General features: G+C 39.2%; 1 protein-coding gene and 1 long non-coding RNA gene across 2 annotated transcripts in view; one reads left to right on the plus strand and one right to left on the minus strand.

The window, feature by feature from the left end:
• LOC310892852 (uncharacterized protein) overlaps nucleotides 1–22,455 on the minus strand; it is a 228,173-nt gene that overhangs the window by 150,163 nt on the left and 55,555 nt on the right. The window lies entirely within an intron of this gene.
• LOC310892802 lies at nucleotides 5,449–21,053 on the plus strand. Its single transcript, XR_014578463.1, has 4 exons — nucleotides 5,449–5,827; nucleotides 16,760–16,891; nucleotides 19,912–20,008; nucleotides 20,448–21,053. It is a non-coding gene; the product is annotated as an uncharacterized lncRNA (long non-coding RNA).

The following is a 22,455-nucleotide window of genomic DNA, read 5'->3' on the forward strand; positions in this document are numbered from 1 at the left end:
GACAAGTGGAGATGATGCTCCATGTTGGAGTGATCTTGTGAATATGGATGTGGCAAGATAAAGGGATACATCCAGCAGGCAGGTAACCAGGTCTTTATGCTGTACTTTCTTGCTTTCTTTAACCGTAAGCTGCCCACCCATGCAACATTTTATTTTGATTTTCCTGATGGTGTGGTTGCTGTCCTCCTGAATTGCTCAGGTATGCCTTAAAATACAATTTCACAGAAATAAGAGAGATAACATATAGATCAGTGAGTAAGTAGTTTTCCACCTGGAGAGAAATAGGAGAGGGTGGCAGTAATAATTATGATTAAAGGTGAATGGATAAAGCGAACTATTTGCTCTGCAGAATACCAAGACCTTCTACCCGCATCAAATATCAGAAAACATATACAAGTCAAAAACAATGAAGGAAGAGATATGAGGTGGTAGAAAGGCTTTGGAAAAATGTTTTTCTCCCAAGCCTAACTCAGTTCACAAAGGCCTGTCTTCTTCTTCTTGTTTTTAATGTGTTTTGTATGTCTCTCTCAAAAGGTCAGGAGAGCAATGTCTGGTGTGATGTTTCCAATCTGTACCCAGGCTGATGCTGTCAGGATTCCCAGTGCATTTCTTTTAAAGTGCAATGTAATAACAGCAATCTGGTGCTGGCATTTTAGTTCAGCTGATCTCTGTTAGGGAAGACTTGCATTTTTCCAGGCCTGACTTCATCAGACAGTTCTGTAATCTTTCCCCAATGTTGTGAGCTTCACTATTCAGATCAAACTTGTTTAACACACTTGTGGTACAGCTGTGCCCCAAGGACCTTTCAGTGTTTTTTTGGCATAATAATTCAGGGGCTGAAAGGAGTCCTAAATGACTCACTCATTTTGTTTGGACACAATTATTTTCTCTCCTCTCTTCTACAGCCCTGCTGTACATTTTTTATCTCATCTCCTTGGTGTGACTTAGCCCCACCCCATGATGATACTATCTTCTCCAACATTTCCCTCTTTGAGGTACTGCATAAACCCACTTCAGCTTTGCTATAGTGAAATATTAATATCAAAATCATTTAAGAATAATCCAAATGGTCCAGAAATGTGTATGACCTTTTGTAAAGCAACACTGCTTTGTATTATGCAACATTGTTCCCCCTTTTTCTTTGTCTTGTTAATGTTCCATGCTGCCTTTTATTACTTATTATTCCATGTATTTTTACCCTTCATCTTTCCTCTGCCCAGCCCCAATTTAGCAGGGCCCTGTGCATTAGGTCAGGCTACTTGGCACTGACCATAGATTGGCCCCTCTGAGTTTTTCCAATGGAAGACAATCATTGCTCATCTGTATTGTACTCTTTCCATTGTTAGCATTTGAAAACTAATGATATTATTAGCATTCAACCCCTGTATGGACAGAGGCAGTTTGATTTCTCCCGACTCATCAAAGATAGAAGAGTGTTAAACGTTTCTTTGAACTTTTCCAATAATATTGATTCTCCAGCATCCTGCAGCCACTGCATCCATTATCTAACAGTTCGTAAGCTTGTGAGAATTTCTTAACATTGAACCTATCTTTTTTCCTCATACAAAGTAAGCCAATTATTTCTTATTCTACTCTATTTGACAAGAAAGAAAGGTGTGCTCTGTCTGTATTCATAATGCACTTACAAACTCTTTTTCTTACTGTTCTCCTTTTATCTATTCTCTTCATCTGTGTTTGTGCAAAGACTTCTTCTATCTCTCCCTGAATGCTGATGAAATAAAACATATTCCAAGCCAGCCTATCATTCTGGGGACAATTTCTTGAATAGAAAGTTTCCAGTCCACGTTTTTTCAAATACTGGGCAAGCAAAGCACTCTCTGATTATTTGAAAGGCACTAAGAAACAAACAGTACACTCATGATCTTGCTAGCAAAGGTGGAACCATAGCTTTGATGTATAAAACTTGCTGTTTCTAAAATAACATTTCCAGCAAGATAAAAAACGGTCTTATACATGATAGGATGAAATCTTAAACAATTCAGGATACTGTTAGGAATTTTCCACAAAGATCACTGAACCATTTAATATAGCTATTGAATTTTGTGGAATGTCTTGTGTGAAATTTTATATAAATTACTGAATAAATTTTGCATATAAATATGCATTATGCAATAACATTTATTTTTAACATCTTTTGTGAAGTTTGTAGTAGAGGGAGGTACCAGAGCTGTACACAGAAAATGAAATTCAGTGTTTATCTGTAATGCAGCAGTAAAGCTAACTTCTGATACATACCCACTGCCATGATTCAGTCCTGATCCATGGGGAATATACAAGTTACGTTAGCCTTCCTGGATCATGCAGTTATTGTCCTCACTACTATTTGGTAGATAATGCAAATCCAGGAAGCTGTTTTTTCAAGGATTAAGTCATAATTAAGACCCACCAAATTGTGCACAGGACCCACCTGTGCACAGGACTGCAAACTTGCAAAAGAAAAAGATTTTTTTACTCCTGGTAAACTGGGCAGGGTTAAGACAAATGATCTGCATGTGAAAAGATGAATCTCAGAACAGAAACAATTTGAATTATCTTACTCTTTCCAGAAATCCTTACCAGTCAGGTAGCTAGTGGAAGATCTGTGTACTGGACTCAGTCTGCAATTACAGTTCCCAATGGTTTGTGCTGTGAACTCTATTCTCAGCATTTTGGGAAACCTTGACTTTTCTCTTCTTGACTTCTTTTTTTCCCCTCTGAAAGCAGTAGAGTAAGAAGGTTGCAGAACTCATGTATCTTGGCTACAGCTGCACTCAGGATTCTTCTCTTCCCAGAAACATCAAACAAATCTTACCAATCTCCATTTCCCCTCATCACCAAATACTCCACTGCATTTCTTTCATCTGCACTTTGTCTTTCCCTGAACAAAACAATGATTGATGTTTTCTATCAGTATATGCTAACCTACCTTCTAGGGTAATTTATTTTCTTAATAAAAGTTAAGAGCTGGTGTTTTGCTACTGCTTCATATGTGCTGCTAATCATCCTGATAAGTAGGCTGTCAAAACAATTCCTTCCAAAGCAAGGGAAAATTGTAGAAAGCAGTTACACACGTACCTGCAAATGTCATATAGCAAACGGAGAGTACTTTTTTATGGTGCTTATGGTGCTTCAAGAGATTTTTGTTGAATGATGAAGGACACAAAGGCTTTAAATGAACCTCATGGTTCAACAAATTTTCCACTTGTGTCCTTCTAGAAATTGTTGAGCATCCTTTCTTTGGCAACTCTTAGCAGATATGCCCTTGTTGGAAAGAATTTGGAAGAAGAAAGCAGGAGGAGAAAGGCTGAATTTACAGAGAAGACCATCCTTGTCTCTATATGGAAGAGACATGGATTTGATGGATGGACCACTCGGTGAGTAAGTAATTGGCTGGATGATCACACTCAAAGAGTTGAGGTCAATGGCTTAGTGGCCAGGTGCAGATCAATAACAAATGGCATTCCTCAGGGACCAGTGTTATTTAACATCTTTGTTGGTGGCATGGACAGTAGGATCAAGTGCAATCTCAGTTGAGTGGTGCAGCTGACACACTGGAGGAAATGAATGACATCCAGAGAGACCTGGACAGGCTTGAGAGGTGGGCCCATGTGAACCTGATGAGGTTCAACAAGGCCAAGTGCAAGGACTTACACCTGGGTTGGGGCAATCCCAAGCACAAATACAGGCTGGGTGCAGCCCTGAGGAGAAGGACCTGGGGGTGTGGGTGGATGAAAAACTCAACATGAGCTATCAATGTATGCTTCCAGCCTGGGCTGCATCAAAAGAAGTGTGGCCAGCAGGTCAAGGGAGGTAATTCTGTCCCTCTACTCCACTCTTGTGAGACCTCACCTAGAGTAATGCATTCAGCTCTGGGCTCCCTACCATAAGAAAGACATGGAGTGAGTCCAGAGGAGGGTCATGAGGATGATCAAAGAGCTGGAGCACCTCTCCTATGAAGAAAGGCTGAGAGGGCTGGAGTCATTCAGCCTTGAGAAGGGAATGCTCCAGGGAGACATTATAGCGGCCTTCCAGTACCTAAAGGGAGCTTACAAGAAAGCTGGGAGACATTAGGAAAACGTTCTTGACTATGAGGGTGGTGAGGCACTGGAGCAGGTTGCCCAGAGATGTTGTGGATGCCCCATTCCTGGAATTGTTCAAGGCTAGGCTGGTTGGGGTTTTAGGGATCCTTACCTAGTGGGAGGTGTCCCTGCCCATGGCCAGGGGCTTGGAATTAAATGATCTTTAAGGTCCCTTCCAACCCAAACAATTCTATGATTCTAAATAATGTTCAGTCTAACATCAGCTTAGCCAGATGATGTTTTTGACATATGGACATCTCTAGGTATGTTTCTAAAGAGGAGCCCTTTTCCCAGTGTGATTCACGTGGTAGACCTAGTAACAAGAAAATTGAATTGTGAAAAACTAAATGGTGGATAAAAACCAGGGGAAACTTGGAGATGTAGAGATGTTTGATTATGAAATAACTTTGACAGTTTTCCCAACGGAAAATTGGTATTTTAGAACAAAGAAAGAAAAAAAAAAGGAAAAAAAAATAATAATAAAAAAAACCAAATCCTTCCTAGAGTGGTGAGGAACGGCCTTTAGGCACTTCTAGGTTATTTGGATTTTTATTTTATTTTATTTTATTTTAATTTATTTTATTTATTTTTCTCCAGTGTCTACCTTTTCTGAATGAGTTTGTGCAGCATTTCTATAGGATTTACAAATGAATATAGGATCTTTAATTGCCTGTGGAATAGATGGTTAAAAAATAACAACAACAAGAAAAGCAAGGAAATGCAAGTCCATTTGTATTAGTTCATAACTGCCTCATTCATTCTGTAAGTCCTTCTGTTTACAAGCAGTGCCATATAATGTTTTCAGAACAGTTTACTGGCAAGAAAGTCATAAGGAGGTGGTGGGACGGGGATGGTTGTATTTCCTTTCATTAAAGAGTTATATCAGATGTACCATAAAAGCAACCTTCATCACTTATTAATGAAGGATAGATTTATTAGAATAATTATTTCTGCATTTGTGTGTGTATAGATTACGGTTAGGCATAAAGCTACTATATTTTCAGGTTATATGAGACAAGATTTCATTCCTCTGGAAGTGTGTAATGGGCAAGAATAGAAGAAAATCTATTGCATTTTCATTGTCTAATACTACTTCTGCATAGTCATACTATGTTCTGTCATAGTAACCCTGTAGTCAGCCTGTCAAAATATGGACTACATGTGTAACTTACAAATTAGGCAAAAAATATCGGACCATGGTTTAAAGGGTTTTTAGTGGTCAATGGTTCACATACCAACTGGTTACCAGTAATGACTGGAATTTCTAAGGGCTGGTATTGTATAACACCTTCACTGACAGGGTGGACAATGGGATGTAGCACATTCTCAGCACATTTGCAAACACCAGACAACGAGGAATGGTGGGAGGGTTGCCTCTCAGAGGGCCCTCAAGGATGAAAGATGGGGCTGACAGGAACTTAAGTTCAAATACCAATTTCAGGATGAAGACTTATTGGCTAAGAAGCAGCTCCAAAGAAAATGAGTCAGCAGTCCTGGCAGAGAGTATGTTGAACATGAGACAGCAGTGTTCCCTACAACCAATGAAGGCCAACCACATCTGGCACTGTATTGTCTAGAGTGCAACCAGCAGGACAAGGAAAGTTATTATTCACTTATATTTGGCACTTGTGAGACCAGGTCTGGAATGTTGTGTCCAGTTTTGAATGTCCCAGTAGAGCAGAGGGAACAATGAACTGAGAAGATAACTTGGGACCTGGAGTCTGTTGTCTCCATGCAATAAGGAAAAGGTGAGGAAAGTGGGTTTGTTTGGTTTATTAGGTTTCTTAAGCTCTGTGAACAAAACAGATGGTGGGGGTGGGGTGGAGGAGAATTAATGGCAGAGACAACTCTTGGACTTTATAACAAAATAAAAAAAATGTACTTATGGAAAAAGTATGCACAATAAGATTGCTCAAGTGCTAGAACAGTGTTCCAAGAGAAGTCTGGGAATCTCCATCCTTGGAGATGTTCAAAACTTGCCCAATGTCTCATCAGCTATATCTAATTTAAAAAGAAAACCTTGAATGGGAGTTTGAAGGACACAGAGATTCCTTCCAGTCTAAGGTTTTTAATGTTTCCATGATATGTTAGTTGATTTTTTGATGGCAACCTGGATATTAGTACAATTTTTGCTGTTGTTTTAACACTTACATGACAATGTTCAGAGGTAATGAGCAGACACCACTCATGCTGTGTCAGAATACCTTCTTAGTGCTGGTTTAGTGGCTCTGAAAAATGCTTTTGAGATTTGCAGAGTGTGCAGATGGAGCTCAAATAGTGATATATGTTTTGCAGACTATCTCCTCACTACAGGGAATAATAACCAGTTGCATGCCCTTATTACACTCTTGGAACATAATGGTGGCTCAAGAGAAAAGAGCTTTTTGTACATTTTATCAGAATGCAATCCATCCTGAAATTAAAATCAGCACTTTATTTTTTTATTATTTTTTTTTTTTAAGAATACGCTGTTTATTTTGTATCAACAGCAGCCTTCCAGATATATCTAGCCAGTGCATAAATGTACAGATAAGGTGAGAGGGGCAAAAGAATCATCATTTGCATTTTTTTTTCAGTGACCCCTTGACATTTTTATTCTGAAGTTAGGTCAAATTCATAAGACCTAAAGGGCATTATGAAAAACAAAACACCCTGCACTGGTCTGTCTGTACTATGCAGTAGTGTGAAAATAACAGAAGGATGTAAAAGAATTTGTTCAATGATATTTTATAACTCACTGCTTTGAGGCTTGCAAATCCCGGCTCATAAATGGTTTGTAAATAATTTATAAAAAATCTGTTGTTCTCTGCAAGCACTGAGGAAAGAAATGTACCTCATTCTGAAAGCAAAACATTTTCTTATGCTTTAAATGTTAATTCTTTAAAACGACACAATGGTGAACTATGCAAAATTGTTATTTAGAGAGCAATAAGAAGGATGCATCTTGTAAAAAGAGTTTTATTTGTCCTTCCCCAGCTTTACTAAGCAAGTTTTTACATCTAAAACTTTAATGTGGAGTTGGCACTTGTCTAAATTTTAGTCAGCATTTTTCTAATTCGACTATTTTGTAGCTTGCCAGTCAAAATAAACTGGAGTTGCAATCCACTGTCCATAGAATTTAATTAACCTCTCATCATGGCTGTTCTCTGAGTAAAATTAAAACTCAGCATTGACATTCATGTGGGGAAAAAAAAAAGTTTCTAAAATAAATGTATATGTTACTGTTCAGTTGTGTTTAGAAATAAATGCTAGCATTTTATATATTGGCAGCACTGTTGCAGCTTGTTGTTTTAGTTGATTCATCCATACTGGATAGCTATGGTATGGTACCATTTCCTAACAGCTGACTAAAGAATTCATGAAGGAATTTCCAAACAACATAGCTGAGTCTATGTATTTACTTACAGAATCAAACATTTGTTTTGAGCTTTGTCTAAATTTACATTCTTCTATAAGTAATTTTAAGATATAGCACTGAACACTGGGTTAGACAAAATTCTGCCATAGAGGCTATTGCCAAAGTCTAAAGCATAAAATAAATTTGTCTACCACAAAGAAAGAATGACTGTGTTCTTCACTGTGTAGGTACAGATGAGTAGAGGAAGCAAGACTGAGAAGGGCAGTCACACAGAAAAGACAGACTCACCACTCCCTGTGCAAAATCACATATCCATAAAAAGTGAATTAGAACCAAAGAACCCCTGGAATCTAATGAACTTGCATTCCCTGAATTGTGTTCTTCAAACTTTTCAAAAATAGAACTGACTGGGACATTTTTTTCCAAATTATCTTTTGATTAAACATAATGTCTATTAGAAAAGGTTTTCCAGAGTGAGAAAGACTGTCTCCATAGTATATGCATATGAGTAACCCATACAAAGCCAGGGCAGGGGAGAAAGATATTTATATTACAAATTTGCCAAGAACTAAATAAGAAATAGAACAAAGTCAAAATGAAAGAACAAACAACAAATGAATATTTCATGGTGTTCTTTCATTGTACAGCTTTTACATAGTTCTTGTTCAAAACAACCCCAAAACAGTAAAGCAACACTGGAAAATACACACAGTGATGAAAGGTATGAAATGGTCTTCATCCAAGTACTGGATGTCTACAGACAGAGAAGAGAAAACTTCCAAAATGATGCCAGAATATCTGGAAAATAATGAGTAAACTGGAAAATCTGATAGGGAATCATTGTTTATAGGACCCTTCAATACAAGAACTAGGAGACATCAATTGAAGCCAGCAGGTGGCAGATTCAAAATAAATAAAAAAAAAAAACACACTTTTTCATAAAATGCATGGTTACCCTGTGAACCTCTGTTGCATGATGTGGATGCACACTTCTGTATTAGATCAAGACGCAAATGGACAAAGCAAAGAGAGAAATCCACCAAGGGCTGCTAAATGTCAAGATCCCCTTGATGTCACCTGGGAACCATCAGCTTTTGGAGGAAGTAAGAGAGCTCTGGGGTACTATCACTGCATCACTATCAATAACTATCAGTCGTTATCCTGCCCCTTCCCTGTATCCTTCCTTAGGTAGCTGCCACTGGCTACTACTGGAAACAGAGTACTAACCTCACTAGTGCTAACCAAATGTTAGATCTCATCCAGTACAGCTCTTCTTTTGCGTGGAACATACACATGACACTTGTGCATTCATGTGTTCCCAAACTGAAAGATTTCATTTTTCATTTTAATGCACAGGAAACAAGTATTTTCAAGAAATGCAAATTAATGCAGCTTGGGTTGCTATGAGCTTGCATCCTTTGTTTCCTAATTTGTTTCCTTTCTGCCTCTGCAATGAAGCAAGAGGCAAAAGTTCTTTTCACCGGTTCAAATGTGTGCAAGTGCTGTATGCAGCAGGTGCAAAACAATTTGACCTTTTGAAAAACTATGCATTAACTGTTGTTAACTGCAATACTGTTTCATCCAGCTCAACATGGTGTAATGTAGCTGTTCCAATACCCTAACTGTTCTGTTGGGTTTGCTTGAAAGTGGCCTAATATCTCAGAAGCTATCAGGAAGGTAATAGATAGACAAACAAAGTTTAAACAGAGGATAGAGATCTTGACCTTGTAAGCTTTATTCCTTTTGTTGTGAAACCTCAAAACTTGCCATGAAGTGGAATTGTCCCCTTCCAGTCAGATCCATAGCTTTGTTATGTACCTTCTCTGCTGTTATAATAGGAACTACATTACAGTCTGTCTCTGAATTACTATGCTTTTTAGATGCTAAGGAGAGTTGCAGAGAACAAAGTTGGCTGCCTCATTTGTCATGTCTTTTTTTCCATTACAACCTGTTTGCCACTATCCATCTGTCATCCACATGAAAAAGAAACTCCTCAGTCTCTTAAATCTGCCCTGAAACACCAAAAAGGAGAGTTCCAAGAACAAGAAGAAACTTGTTATTCTATGCAAGTTCTGGGATGCCAGAGTGCCTGAAAAAGGTGCCTTTCCACTCCAGTCTCTTCTAGGCAACTCCTGTCTAAAGTCCGGTTCTCCTCTCCTGGTCTTTTGCTTACAAAGATGAGCTAGCAACATCAACATGAAGGATAAATGTCTCTAGAAGGCCAAGCAGGAAGGCAAAATATGTGTCTGAGAAAGGTGAGCTAGGCTGGTCCTGGCTTTATGAAGAAGACCTTCCTATGGAAAGCAAGTAGTCTAAGCTGTCATGCTTCTCTGAAATAGCGGTATCTGAGTTCATTAATGTCTACCTGCCACCTCCGTATTAGACTTCAAAACATTTCTTGCACTGCTACAAATAAGAATTTGAGTGTGGGATCTGTCAAACCACACTAAAGCAAGCCATTCATCCTGCAGGAGTTAAACAATGAGAATCTTCTCCTTCAGGGGAAATTGCTTAAAGTATGTGTAAACTAAAACCTAGGATGGGGTCCTAGTTATGAGGTGGAATTCAAGTTTGTCTTTGTAACATGCATATTTACTGCGTTGTAGTATAACTTTTACTAATATTCCTTCAACGTACTGAAAGACAATATTTTCTTTTTTAAAGGATTTAAACAGTAATAGGTATCCCCACACACATATACCTTGGAATAAATATCTTTTATCTTATGAAATTTAAATAAATAAAAAAATAAAAATATCCATATGTTAGAGCATAACAGTGACACCAGGGGTACTATGAAAACTGTGTGCCCATACTGTACCAGCAGAGATGGTGAAGTTGAGAATCATATTAGCAATTTTTCAAATCACAGATGCTCAGAATCACTAATCAAATGGGAGTTTAATTTTACTCCTAAATTAAGACAACAATAAGACCCCAGTGTGATTATCCATATCTGTCTAGCAACTGCATTTTAATGGTTCAGAGAAAAAAATAAAAAATAATAATAAAAAAATCAACATTTGCAGAAGTGTATGTAGAGCATTTCAAATGGAGGGTCAAAGCTTTCCTCACATCTTCTCTGTTTAATGGAAGAACAGAAATACCATGAGTCTGCAGTCATTTATGGAAATTGTCTTTATATTCAAATAGCAAAAGGAATAAAATAAATAAATAAATAAATAAACAAAATCCATGATATGCACACACTGTGTATCTTATATACAGTTTTATTATCCAACATCTCAAAACAGCAAAGCACTAGTGGAAAAAGCAGTGTGAGGAAAGGTAAAGTATTTACTTCCTCAAGTAGTACTTAGTAGTACTTGTAGATTATATATATATAACATAATACATATATATATATAATATACATATATATATACAGGCATGCCTTTCAATGACTTGAGTTGAAGATCTTTCAGTGTAAGTTCAAGAATCACAGAAAAACTGCCCAGAAATTCCTTTTCCTTTCTCTATGGAAACAAAGAGCATCTTTGGTCATGTTCCTGTCTCTCATTATACACAGAACCACTAGTAGGCGCTTCACAAAGGCACATTATGGACAGCAGATCCTTCTGCTCAAGAAATGTAAGGTATATTTTTCCCCTTCCCCTTCCCCTCCCCCTTCCCCTTCTCCTCCCCCTTCCCCTTCCCCTTCCCCTTCCCTTCTCCTCCCCCTTCCCCTTCCCCTTCCCCTTCCCCTTCCCTTCCCCTTCCCCTTCCCCTTCCCCTTCCCCTTCCCCTTCCCCTTCCCCTTCCCCTTCCCCTTCCCCTTCCCCTTCCCCTTCCCCTTTCCCTTCCTTTTCTCTCTTTCCCCTTCCCTTTCCTTTTCTCGTTTTCCCCTTCTCTTTCTCTTTCTCCTTTTTAAATACCTTTTTCACATCTACTTAGCATTCATCTGCATGCCAAGACTCAGTTTCCAAGCGTGGAACAAAGATTCTGATCTTGAGTGGCTGAAATACATTAGTTAAAACTGAGATGTTAGTAAATTAGGATGTACAAGAGACAACCTTATCATCCCCACATCATGCCAGTACATGTACACACACTCACACATTTATCTATTCCCTTGGAAAATCACCCCAGCCTACACTGTGACCATAACGGTAGAAAATAAAACTACTGTGCTTAAATCATAATCCTGCAATTAATGCAGCAGGGAGCAGATCCGGCATCATCTGTCATGCGTTCAGAGTAGAAAGTGGAAAAGCATTTGCAGTAACTAAAATATTGGTTAAGCTTCTTTTATCAGTCCGCAGCAAATTCCTTTCAAAGGTTCACAAACAAGGTGAATTCATTCATTCCTCAGTTGTTATTCCTTTTTCAAAGGATGCAGTATTTAAGCTCCACCGTAATTAAATATGAATATGCTGAAAATCTTTGTAGCATATTTTACCTGACTTGTTTCTACAGAGCTGTCACTACTAGCTGATATATCACCTCAGAAGGGAAAATTGTTTCGTGAGATAACATTTTCCCTTCAGCTCCATGAAGCCCCAGTGGGCATATTTCTGGATGCATTTGAAAGCAACAGAACCAGCTGTGCACCTCCATATGTGAAAGGTCTGATCAGACCAGTCTCATTCTAAAATCAACAGAATTGACAGAAAGATTGTTTTGCTACAACAGGGCAGTTCACAGCCCCAATACAGGCTGATGCCAAGTTTTTAAAAAGCTTTAATAAGCCAAGCCGGCCAGGAGTCAGAATATGATGTAGCTGTGTGGCATTGATGCAGCGCCTGACAACCCCAATCAGCCATAAATTAATTTTTACAAAGGGTAGAGGAAGACATTCAGAAAGGAGGAATGTGCCCTGATACTGTCAATCTTATCAGCATGATATTACATTGACATTCTAACCATCAGCTATGAACCTATGGAATGGTTACAAATTAAGTAATGGGATGAAATTAAGAAAAGATAAATTTTAAAATGAGGAGCTGAAAATGACTGAGGTCTGCAAGGCAGGAGCAATCTCAAAGACAACTGTAGGAAATCTGATTTCCAAGACATGTAAAGCTACATTGGACCAAGAGCTGGAGAGTATACATAGATATTAATCTTCCTGTAGCAGGCATTTGTCCTGTAGTTTTGTACTTTATACAATATTGCTATTAGAGCAAGATGAGAAACTTACAGCAAAACATTTTTTTTTATTTTTTCTGCAAAATTTCAGTTCATCTCAACCAAAAATTTTCTGAAGCAATATATCAGTTTTGAGGAAACATTGGTGGAGAACTGTTTCTTTATTTTAAGGGAGTAGTACAGTTAAACATCTAAAATGATCATATTCTCAGCAGAGGACATGGGGCCACTCTTTGTCCATGATCTCACCAGGCTTCCTCGTGGACACAAATGTGTGAGACTAGAGAAAAAACACACCAGAGGAGGAACCTGCCTTTGTGTTCCACTTATGGGGACAGCTCCACAGGGAGGAGAGGTCTCAGGTTCTGGGCCCTTTCCCATTGGCTTTTTTGCATTTTGTAAAGGTGAGGTGTCAGAGGTCTTTGCCCTGAGACACTTCTCGCACTTCTAAAGATACACTTCTACCTACTCGGACTAAGACACCCTGAGTTGTAGAGAGTTGAAACAGCACATTAGTACTTAAATTCTGTGTAAGTCCTTCCAAAGCACTGAAGTCTCTGGTGATCTGAAACCAATCTTTTAGTTTTATGGATAGGAACAGTCACTAATTAATTAGACTATTTATCCCTCGTCAAATTAAGCCAGCTTGTTAAAGGTGCAGAATCAATATAATCCATATAGCAAATCAGCTGAACTCTCTGCATAGTAACCCACGTTTTCTAAAAGCGGAGGAGCAGTAGCCTGTTTTATTCTAAAGCAAGTAATAGAAAGAGATATCCCTTACAAATTTACAACCATATTTTACTCAGTGAATGTGGGTTCTCTTTTGAAGTTTTGAAGATATGGATCTTCCCTGAAAGTAAGGGACATTATTGGTGAACCCTCTTTTGACAAAGATATACTCGTAACCTCCATGGTAGTATCTTGTACCTAACAGAATAGGATCCGTTTGCTTGCAAATTATGCAATATTGGTAGCTTGGGAAAGGCTAGTTCCTTACCTATGTACAGATCAGTGTAAAAGCCTCAAGGACTGCTGGGCTGCCAGTGATCTGTTGCAGGAGAACCAGGACCAGGTCCTAAGGAATATCCCCTGCCTAAGTCCTATCCCTCATCCAGACAGAAGTTAGCTGTGAGCCGGACACCCATGCATTCGAAATTCTTGTGGGCACATTCATCAGCTGTGATCCCTATAGGGACAGTATGTGGAGGAGACCAGGACTCAGGGACTCACTGTGGGGTGCCCCAGCCATTCAATCTAGACAGGGACTCAGTGACCAGCCCTTCTGGGTATAATTCTGTTTTGACGTTCCTTAAATATCGTGTCACTCTGACACCCTTGCAATGGCACAGAATGACTTGCAATGGCAATGTCTGCAGCAGAGTACAGTGTCTATAGGCAGCTCCAGGCAAAAAATCAGTTATTCATCTTGGCAATTTGTCTTTTGCCAAGAAGAAAGAGTAAAGCCATACAACCTTAGAATAGAAACCATACCCTAAAACAGACTAAATAAGCTTAGATGAACATCGCTCTGGTGGAGATTTGTATCCGGCTTTCTTGAATGATACTTGTCTTACTTAGGTTCCTTCAAGATCTTATATAGCTCCCGTTTATGAGACTCCATCCACTTTAGGTTCACAGAGCTGAACTTCTTCCATGACCTAAAAGAACTTAAAAAATCCTTTGGATGATATATTTTGATAGATATCCTTTGACTGTGTATTTTATGAAACCATATAGATATTTCCACTTTGTCCAGCTTTAGTGCTACTGAAGATATGAATATTCATTATCCTAAGATAGAGCTAGTAATTTAAATTATTTATGCATACATAAAGAGTTTTTTCATAACAAAAATAGCTTTTATAGTGCAATTTTATTATGTACAGACTATCTGCAGCTCTGAGAGCATAGGGTCAATAGATAGTTAGAATTTTTTATGAGCATCTCACCAGCTAGTGCAGAAAGTTAATGTTTTTCTTCCTTAGTCTTTTTTTTTTACCCCAAAAAAGTTTCTTTCTTTTTTTTTTATTTTTTTATTTTATTTATTTATTTTTTATTCATCCCAGAATGAACTGAGGATGTAATGGACTCCCTCCTTTAGCACATGTTTCTAAAAATGTGTGCTATTATTTATCAATCTCCATGTGAAGCGAAAGTTACTTCTGTCTGTTGTTTACACAGTTGCTCCTTTACACAATATGAATTACAAAAAAAGAAGATACATAAAACATTATTGAATTAAAGAAGTAAAATAGTGTTTAATCCATACCCAGCTGGATGTTACTAACGTGCTAATGTGTGTGCATCTGAATCTCTGTGTATGTGTGTGTGCATGTGTGTGCATGCATGTTCAGTGTGTATTTACTCCTGGATCTTAACAAAAGGCAGAGAATAGGTACTCCCAGCATATTTGTGTAGGCACACAAAATGTTTTGTCATCTTGACTGAGGTCTATACATCATAGCCACATAGAAAATGCACAGATGATAATTATCTTTTGAGCATATTAATCAGAAGAGCTGGTTTGCACTGTAATGTACAACACTATATGCACAGTCACCGTAAATTTAATTTTTAACTAACACACACAAAGCTTACCATTTGCTTAATTATTCTCCACAAGACGCTTAATAGAGCAGCAAACATCCTTTTGTCTCCTACAGATGTTAAAGCAATTCCATTGTACCAACAGAGTACACATCACTACCACACACACTCAAAGGGCTTGACTCCATTGTCATACATGGATATCTGAAATACATCTAGGATACCTGAGACATCTTCAAAGAGCTGACAGATATGACACATGAACAATGGGATCCATGCCTTTCTTCAGTGGAAGCTAGAGACCAGCCTTCTGAAATAGCACTGAAATGACTGAACAGAGACAAAGCTGAATGCAGATAGCAATCCCCTTACTCAGGGGAGTAAGTCAGGTTAAGGTTTAATAGTAGGTGCCTATACAAGGAATAAGTGTCTGTGATTTCACTAAGATTGTTTCAGTGTTGTCAGTGTAAGTATCTTACCCAGTTTCCAGCTGCTACGTCTAAGGCTTCAAGCCTCCTTCAAATCTTGTGTCCCATCTGCCAGCCATTTATAGGTATCTTTGCTGTCCTTTGGTATCTTAGATGGCAATAAGGACCCGTGTTTACACAGATCTTTCTTGACTATAGGGGCAACTTAGATAGCTACTTGTGAGTTCATGTATTTAACCCTGCAGTTAGGTGCCACAGATAGAGCCATGTATTCCTTATGTCTTTCACAGAGAAACAAGCTAGATTTGCATGAGAAATATTCTGTGGATTCTGAAAATTAGACTTTTTATTATACACAGATCATATAACACATGCAAACTCAGGATTTCTAAATCCTATTCTATGATATAAATCAGAAAAATGACTTGCAATGTAAGTAAGCATACAGTGAAGGCTTAGTAGCAAAAATAATCATGGGATCTCTTCTACAAAGCATATAACGTGTTTCATTAGAGGACAGGCACTGCTAAGACTGAAAAGAGAGTACAGCGGATTATCAACGTTATTTATGGCTTCCAGTCTCTGAGTCATGAGGCAAGATTAGTGGCACAAAAAGAACAGAGATTTCAGAGAATTCCCTCCCATCTGGAAAACAGCATAACAGAGTCATGTAGGGAAACTCTTTGATACTGTAATTAACTTGAAAACATGTTATCTTGATGTTGGCTTACACTTGGGAAAGTGATTTTAGAAGTTCTTCAAATCTGCAATTGTTGCAGTCTATCCAGTCAGGAATGAGTTGGCCTATTTCAGTGAGAGAAGAATAACTCCAAGAAAAATAATAGAAAATAATAATTTCTATCTTCTTAAAACCTTTTCATTTTGGGCTCCATAAACCTAGGGTAGAGAGCTGGCACCTTAATGGGTAAAAGTTTTTTTGTCTAAAGTAGAAGAAAGGTTCGGGAAGACTCCCTTACCAATAAATTCTCTTGCAGGTATTTTTTTCCTTTCCCTCCTGTAGACAATTATTTCACAGCAGCAGAAGGTGGCAGAAGTCACTTCATTTTTTATTTTTATTATTATTATTATTTTTTCTGTTGCCTCTTTTGTCAGGATCAAATCTAAAGGTAAGAAGAGATATAGGACACATGGAAGAAGGGGAAGGAGAAAAACACAGAACAAAGTAATTGCAATACACAAAGAAGTGAAGGGTTTTGTGTTCTTCATAATATTGTTTCTTTCTTTCCATACTGAAGAATGATGTCCCAGAATGGCAAAAATGGGGATTAGGAACTGTACTGGAAGGAAGGAAGACATCAGGTGGACTCTTCTCCTTCTATGGCTGCAAGTCTCCAGAGAAGATAATGTAAATCCACAGAAAATCACAGGTATAATGCAGAAACCATGAGAAAAAAAGATTGTCAGAACCATTTTTTTTTTTTTTTTGTAATCCCCACTTTTGTCTTTTTGTAAAACTTTCACTTAAGCTGGCTGAAATTTCATGGGCTTTATGTCAAAATCATCTTCGAAATTACTACTATAGCCATTGGCTTTTACCTTCTTGTCTTATCGATATTGCAGACAAAGGTAAGAAATCCAACAAAAACTTAGACAAGGGAGAAACTTGACAAACTGAGTATGTCCTATGGGACACAATTGTATATGTAGGAGTTGCTGGTATTGGAGGACAAATATGACATAAGAAACCAGAACAGAAAGCCAAGAATGCAAAGCCATTAGATACAGTTTGGGAGGGTGAGCAACAGATCTGTACTTAGTTCTTTCTTTTCTCTCCCACTCCTTTTTTTTTTTTTTATTACATTTATTTATTTATTTATTTATTTATTTAGAACTTCCATTCAAGTATGAAGAAAGAAAGAGGTAACAGGCTCAGGAGTAAATCAAATAGCATAGATGAGGGTACTGACAATTGGAAAACTGACCTCTTGTACCTGAGGTAAAATGGCTTCTAAGTCTCTAAGGGAAAGTTTCTGGGAAGCTAGCAAAGCTGCTTAACACACTGTCTTCTTTGTTGCTCTCTCTAAGGCATGAGAGCCTCTGATAAAAAGCCTTGACTTGTGGGGTTTTGGTGTCATACTTCATCAGCCTTAGCAATTATTCTGTGTACTTCTGAGCCATTTCCACAGCGTAATTTCTCTTAGGGCAAAAAGGTCTATCACTGAGACCATAATGGGGCGATCAAGGTTGCAACATTCGCAAACCAAAACCCATGGGCATAGATCTGAATATAAAGCATTGTCCTAAGAGCTATGGATGTTGCAAAAAGGAAACCTGCAGGACATAAATCCTTGAAAACTTTCATTTTAATGAAGCTCATTTTTAAGTCTTGATTTAAAGAAAGAGATTGCCAAGGTTTCTTCTAGCTGAAAACATTTACAGATCAGAAGAAATTCTAAGGGCATTACCAAATGCTGTAAATTTATACTGCAAGATGAATTTATGCAGATTTCAGACATTAACAATAAAATTGAATAATTAAGAGACTTGGAACAGACTCTGTGGATTAACACATTCTATGGCACACTGCATAAATGTATAAATTTATTAAATCAAAGTAAGCTGGGATGGAAATATTTTCAAGCTACAAATACACCTCTGGTCGAATGTTGTTAAAAAGTGGCAGTGTTATGATCTTGGGTCCCCAGGTCTGAAGTACATTATAATTAATGATAAACTCCTATGCTATTTACATTGCTCTAATGGCTCTAATAGTGAGAGATCTACTGAATGCATTAAAATAATTAAAGAGCTGTCTCATCTGTCTTTGCCTATAACGAAGAAACGGGTTCCTTGTGAAAAGTTATATACATACTTGTGAGTTCTGTGAGGAAAAATACTTTTTTTTTTTTTTTTTTTCCAAGACAAATTTGTTTTAAAATGTGGAAGTGGTTTCCAGTTATTGTTGAATGACATGAATTTTCCGAAATCCAACTCACTTTTAAAACTTCTTGTACTGGGTTTACATGACAAGGTCTTTGTAGGAGTGGGCTGCAGGGGTGGCCTCTGTGAGCAGAGCCCAGCAGCTGCCCCAGGTCAGATCAGAGCCAGCTCCAGACGGCTCCAAAAGGGATCCACTGCTGGCCAGAGCTGCGCCATGAGTGATGCTGGGTGGGCCTCTGGGAGAGCAGATTGAAGGAAGGGGAAATCTGCTGTGCTACAGCAGCTGGGAGAGAGGGGTGAGAGCTGAGAGAGAAGCAGCCCTGCAGCCCCCAAGGTGAGTGCAGCAGGAGGGCAGGAGGTGCTCCAGGCACGCAGCACAAGTTCCCCTGCGGCCCGTGGAGAGGCCCCTGGTGGAGCAGGCTGTCCCCCTGCAGCCCACGGGTCCCACACGGAGCAGATCTCCACGCTGCAGCCCGTGGAGGAGCCCCCGGTGGAGCAGGTGGATGTGGCCTGGAGGAGGCTGCGGCCCATGGAGAGCCCCCGCAGGAGCAGGCCCCGGGCCGGAGCTGCAGCCCGTGGAGAGGAGCCCACGCAGGAGCAGGGGTCTGGGGGGAGCTGCCGCCCGTGGGGGACCCGTGCTGGAGCAGTTTGCTCCTGGGGGATGGACCCCGTGGTACGGAGCCATGTGGGAGCAGTTCTGGAAGAGCTGCAGCCTGTGGGCAGCCCCCCAGGCTCAGTTCGGGAAGGACGGCATCCCGTGGGAGGGACCCCACGGGGAGCAGGGGCAGGGAGGGACCGTGAAGGAGCGGCGGAGACGAAGCGTCAGGGACTGACCGCAGCCCCCATTCCCCATTCCCGTGCACTGCCTGGGGGGGAGGAGGTGGAAGAGGTTGGATGGGGGGAAGGTGTTTTTAGTTTACTTTTAGTTTCACACTGCTCTAGTCTGTTAGAAGTAAGCAATAAATTACATTAATCTTGCTACACTGAGTCTGGTGAGCCCATGACAACAACTGGTGAGTGTCCTCTTTGTCCTTATCTCAACTCTTGATCCCTTTTCCATCATTTTTTCCCACTGGCCTTCCGAGGAAGGGAAGTGAGAGAGCGATGTAGTGGTGTGAAGCAACCTACAGGTGTAAGACCACCACACCTCTGACTTTTCAGAATTTCACAGCACCCAAAATTTAATCCATATTCTCTGTGCAGACTGAGAAAATTATTAGGTCTGATATCCATTTCAAGTATTCACTGAGGGAGGATCGTTAATCCAGCACATCTAGGCACTAGGTGCAATTGTTGCTGCAATAATTTCTATTTTACTGGCTTCCCAGATGCCAATTTGTGGATACAGTTTGAAGTCTTATAACTGGTCTATCTGTCAAGACTACCTTTTTTTTTTCTCACTAGAAGACATTAAACTACTTGTTCCATAGACTGCTAAACTAACAAGGCAGCACTGTAGCATTCAGAAGTTACACTGTCCCTTTCTTGTTTTTTTTTGTCTACTCAGATCCCTTTGTCTGTCCTGGAGCCTCTCCCACTACAGCCTTCTCCGATGGGCTCTCAAAAACTTTCAGCAATTCCTTCACTGGGACTCAACAGAAGAGGTGTAGCTCATCTCATCACTCTGGAGCAGATGAAAACACATATCCGACATGAAATATAAATTCTTTACCAAGAAAATTAATGAAAATGGGGAAAGGGGAGGTGGAAGGAGAAATGGGAAGGGAAGGGAAGGGAAGGGAAGGGAAGGGAAGGGAAGGGAAGGGAAGGGAAGGGAAGGGAAGGGAAGGGAAGGGAAGGGAAGGGAAGGGAAGGGAAGGGAAGGGAAGGGAAGGGAAGGGAAGGGAAGGGAAGGGAAGGGAAGGGAAGGGAAGGGAAGGGAAGGGAAGGGAAGGGAAGGGAAGGGAAGGGAAGGGAAGGGAAGGGAAAAACAGCAACAGAAAATATTGTTGTTGTTGAATATGTTACAGTATAAAATCAGTCTCAGCAACTGTTGCACAGATTCCTCAGAGACTGAACTGGGGTGAATAATATTTTTTTCAGCGTTCATCATCGCAGAGTATTGGCTGCTGGATGATCCCGAGTAAACCTTGGGCTTAATTGACAAGAAAAGCACAATAATATCACATTATCTGTTCCTCACTGAATGTGTTAGTGCTATAGTACAGCCAGAAATCTACTGCTGTCATGTTAAGCCAAAGACATTAAACATGGTGTTTCCAGATGGTTACAAGGGAGACAAACTCCTCTCTTACCTCCTTTAGCCTAAAGCAATACTAATAGTGGGCACTATTTGTGTAAACACTGGAGACAATTTTTTTCATGATTCTCCTGTAGGAGTCATGGCAACCAGCTATCACTAAAATGATGCTTTTATTTTGGTTGTTCTCAGAGAAAATGAATTTTGGCAACATAAGGTGCTATGCACATAAGTTTGAGATATTGTGATTAAATAAAAGTCATCATAATCACTTCAACTGCATTGAAACAACAGGAGGAAAAGAAATAAAATTTGTCATATGGGAAAAAAGTCTGTAGGGAAAAATTATTTTCAGACTTCTCACAGGGTACAATCAACACTAAAAGGCAAAAAAAATTAAAAACTATTTAAAAAAATCACTTGAGAACATGCTTTCAGATTAAATTATTCAAATTCCTTTCATAATGAAAGTCTCGTAAAATTGAAATGCATTCATCTCTTCTAGTAGTATTCCACAAAGATTTCTTCTCGACTGATGAAATAGACTTTGCCTCGAAGGACTGTCACATTAACAATCTCATGCATTCTTTTTATGGGAACATGCTGCAGAAACAGTCAAACAGAAGAGTTCTGTTGTCTGTGGAGATTTAGCTAACATACACAGGGATTTAATGAGGACTTGCCAACATGAGTCCATACCAGGATAAATCAATTTAAGAAAATAAGTAATTATTTGGAAATGAGGAAACCCATGAAGGCTTAATCATTTGTGCTCTGTTTTGCTTGGAGTACAAGTACATTCATCACACAACCTCTGTGTTTTGGTCTGCAGAGTTGCAGAGTTGTGCTGGTTCACATAGTTTTCCTCCATGTTCCCTCACTGGTGGATCTGAGTTCAAGCAGATTTTGTACGGGCAGAAGTCCCTCCTTTGGTGGTGCATAGCAGTTCAGATTATTAATAGACAGCTAGTGGAATTGTCCCTTTGCCTTCTCTTTTGCAAGAATATAGAAATGCAAGCACCATACCTCTTTAGCTCTTGTATTATTTAGTCTGTGTTGTTTAGATGTGGACCACAATGACTAGAACCAAAAATCTTTAATAACATCCTAGTACTACTTTATCTCATGCTGGACTTCATACACTGGCAACAAAACCACTCACACACTCACATGGCATGATTTCATTTTCCTGGAAGCAGGGCACCAACGCTGGGGAAAACAGTAAATGTTTTGTTTGCACACTGCACCTGCACAGTTTGTTAATTTAATTATTTAAGAGGAAAGTAACTACATTATTTAATTTCAGGCTGCAGACTTGAAGCCTTTAGGCTACAGACACTTCATTGACATGCTAAATTAGGAAACTATGAGGGAAAGCAGCCCCCCACCTCAAGCATGAAGCTTCAGCAGAAATCTTAAATGGACCTTGGCAGATTGGCTCTTCCTCTAGAAGAGGCATTTACTCCTGTCTGTTCACAGTTAGACAGCTCGCTCATTTATTTCAGAAGGACTGCTTCAGTGGGTGACTGATAATTTAAGGCTGCAAGCTTGGCTGACTGGATTCCAGCTTAGGATCCTGACTGGGACACCTCAGTTCAGTGAATAAATCTCAGACTGTGACATTAGTACCTCTTCCTTTTTTCCTTCCTTATATTTTTTGTATGACATTTTTTTTTCTTCTTTATATTCTACTTAAAGCTCTTTTTTATTATTTATTTATTTAACCCTTGTCATCTGCTTTTCCTCTTTTCCCATTTTTCTTTTTTTCTTAAATCTCATCTTCCCCTTTTCTGTAATATCATGTGGTTTTATTTCTTCTTGGTTATAGTAGTTTTATATGAGCAGCTCTAT

The sequence above is a fragment of the Anser anser genome (genome assembly GCF_964211835.1).
Source record: "Anser anser genome assembly, chromosome: 1".
NCBI lineage: Eukaryota > Metazoa > Chordata > Aves > Anseriformes > Anatidae > Anser > Anser anser.